Genomic DNA, 3,623 nt, shown 5'->3' with positions numbered 1-3,623 from the left:
GGCAGTGGAGGGAAACTGCTAGGGGAGGAAGGAGCATACCTCAACAAGGAGGGTACCTGCCATAATCAATGTTTGTATGCCTAACCCTTAATTGTACCTCACATCTTTATAATAAAAAATAAAAATACATGTATAAAAAAGTGGGAAAGGGATATGAATAGACATTTATCAAAAGAAGACACACAAGGATCTAACAAACATGAAAAAATGCTCAACATTACTAATCATCAGAAAAATGCAAATGAAAACCACAATAAAATATCATCTTACACCAGTAAGAATGGGTATTATTAAAAGTCAAAGGACAACTGATGTTAATATGCTTATAGGGAATGCTCTTACACTGTTGGTGGGATTTAAACTAGTTCAAGCTCTATGGAAAGCAATCTGGAGATTTCTCAAATAACTAAAAATGGAGTTACCATCTGATCCAACAATCCCAGTACTAGGGATCTATGCAAAGGAAAATATATCATTATCTTAAAAAGATATCTGGACTTGTATGTTCATTACACAGCACTATGCACAATAGCAAAATCATGGCTCCAGCCTAACTGCCCATCAACAACTGACTGGATAAAGATAATGTGGCATGTAAACACCATGGTATACTATACAACCATAAAAAAGAACAAAATCATGTCCATTGTAGCAACATGGATGGAGCTGAAGAACATTATCCCGAGTGAACTACCTCAGAAACATCAAATCCAACGCCGCATATTCTCACTTATATGTGGGAGTTAAATGGCCACAAAGATGGAAATAATACACAGGGGACACTGAAAAGGAGGAGATGGGGAAGTGGGTTAGGGTTCAGAAATTATCTGTTGAGCGTAATGCTCACTGTATGAGGAATGGGTCACCTGAGGCCCAATCCCTACCAGTACACAATATGTCTATGTAACAATCATGCACTTGTACAACCTGAATCTAAAATAAAATAAAATAAGACTTTCAAAAACTGTAGCAATTTCACCAACATGGTGGAGTAGAAAACCCCCAAAATTCATCCCCCAACTAAAGCAACAATTAACTTGGAAAAAACTGTCAAAACCAAGTTTTTCTAAACTCTAGAATCTAATAAAAAGTTTGCAACAAGCATGGAAATGCTTAATGAAGAGAAAATCTTCTAAATTTTGGTAAGGAAACATGGTGGCATTTTTTCTTAAGCACTTACTGACTCTCACCCCCATACCATCAGCCATGAGACAGCCATGGGAATGGCACCCTACATTTTTGGAGCACTTAGTCATGTCAGAGGAGGTAATATAAACTTTGTTGTCCAAAATTGTGGTTTGGTCCTCCCGCATGTATTACGGCCCCCTGAAGGATAAGCTCAGAGGCATGTCATTGTTTTATTTCCCTTGGAAATTTGTGGAAAAAAATGAAGCAACAGAAACTGTCCCTGAGGAAGCCAAGTCATTGGATTTACTATACAGAAATTTAAATCAATTGTCTTAAATATGCTTACGTAGCTACAGGGAATCATGCACAAAGAATTAAAGAAAACAGAAAAATAATATATCACTAAGTAAAGACTACCAATAAAGAGATGAGAATTACAATTAAGATTTAAAAACATAGAATGAAAATAAATAATCACTCAAATAAAAAATTTACTAGAGGAATAAACAGCAGACTTGAACATGCAAAAGAATCAGTAAATTTGAAGAAAATTCATTTGAGATTACAGAGTGTGAGGAGTAAAAAATATAAAAAGGATAGAGTAGAAAAAGTCTGAAGGATAGGGAGACACCTTCAATCTGACCAAAATATTCATAGGCTAGCAGGCAGAATAATCAGAGAACTGAAGATAGGTCAACTGATATTATGCAGTATGAGGACCAGAAAGAAACAAGTATGGAGGCAAATATTCAGAGCCTATAAAACCTCTGGACGCCATCAAATATACTAACAAATGAATAATAGAAGTCCCCAAAGAAGAGGAGTGATAGAAAAAGACAGTAAGAATATCCAGCGAAATGTCAAGTGAAAAATGTTTACATTTGATAAAAGACATGAATCTACACATTTAAGAAGCTTAATGAACTCCAAGTAAGTCAAACTCAAAGAGATTCACACCAAGACACAATATAAATGAAAGACAAATAAGATAATCTTGAAAGCAGCAAGTAATAGTCAACTTATTATATACAGGGAAACGTCATTTAGATTAATAGCTAATTTCACTGAGGTAAGACAGAAATAGAATGATATGTTTAAAGTGCTGACAGACTAAAGCTGTCAATCAAAAAATTCATAATTAGAAAAATTATCTTTAAAAAATAAAGATACAGAGTTTTTCAAGATAAAACTGTATCATTTATAATGGTTAAGATGGCAAATTTTATGTTTTCTCCTTTTTATCACAATTAAATATTAAAATAAATGATGGAGAAACTAAGACATTTAAAGATAATTAAAAGCTGAGAGATTTTACAACTAAGAGATTCTGTACAAAAAATACTATAGTAAGTCATTCAGGCTGAAATGAAAGAGCAGTAGACAATAACTCAGAGTCATATAAAGAAATTATACAAGTATATAAAGAACATCAATAAAGATGTCAAGACCATTCAATGGGAGAAGAAATAGACCCTTCATAAAATGGTGCTGGGACATCTGGATGTCAATATATTAAAGAATGAAGTTGAAACCCAGTCCCACAGCATGTACAAATACTAACACTAAGTCTTACTCAGGCAGGGTGGTGCATACCTGTGGTCCTAGCTACTTGGGAGGCTGAGGTGGAGGATCGCTTGAGCCCAGAAGTTGAGGTTGCTGCAAGCTATGCTTGCACCAGTGCACTCCAGCATGGGTGACAGTGAGACCATGTGAAAAAGAAAGAATGAAAGAAAAAAAAGTTAAGAATATAAATTAATACAAAGTAAATGAAAGACCCACATGGTGCCACATGATGATGCAAGGGCTAAAACCATAAAACATTGCATTGCCAAGAATTTTTTTTTTTTTTTTGCATATTGATGTCCAATTGTTTTAGCATTGTTGTTGAAAATACGATTCTTTCTTCATTGGATGACCTTTGTATCTATACTCAAAATCAGTTGACTTTACTTGTGTAGGTCTATTTCTTGCCTCTCCATTCTGTTTTGTTGATCTATGTGTCTCTCCTTTGGCCAATAGCACATTCCCTTGATTACTGTATTCTTACAGAAAGTTTTAAAATAGTATCTCATATTTTTGAAATTTATGTTCTTATTACCATGCACTGGAAGATGTTTTCTAATGTACCTTGTGTTTTCTTCTTGGATCCATGGGTTCTATTGAAATGTTTTTTTTAAATTTTTTAAAATTTTTATGTTTTATTTTAATTTAAAGATGTGGGGTATAGTTAAAGACCAACTGTACAGGACTAATCAGCATGATTCAGGTACTTATCACAGAAACAAAGAACTGAGTATTACATGCATGTTTATTGCAGCATTATTTGCAATACCAAAGCAGGCAAGACATACGAGCAGCCAACAGATACTTGAAAAAGTGCTCATCCTCACTAGTCATCAATAAAATAAGAAAGGAATTGGCCATCATACAGGTGAAGTTTGGGTCTCTCTTTAGTCCCCACTATGCTGATGTTATGTGTCCCCCTTCCCCTGGCA

Source organism: Carlito syrichta, unplaced genomic scaffold (genome assembly GCF_000164805.1).
Source record: "Carlito syrichta isolate Samal-C Ts95f unplaced genomic scaffold, Tarsius_syrichta-2.0.1 Scaffold316474, whole genome shotgun sequence".
Lineage (NCBI taxonomy): Eukaryota > Metazoa > Chordata > Mammalia > Primates > Tarsiidae > Carlito > Carlito syrichta.
This window is presented reverse-complemented; position numbering follows the sequence as displayed.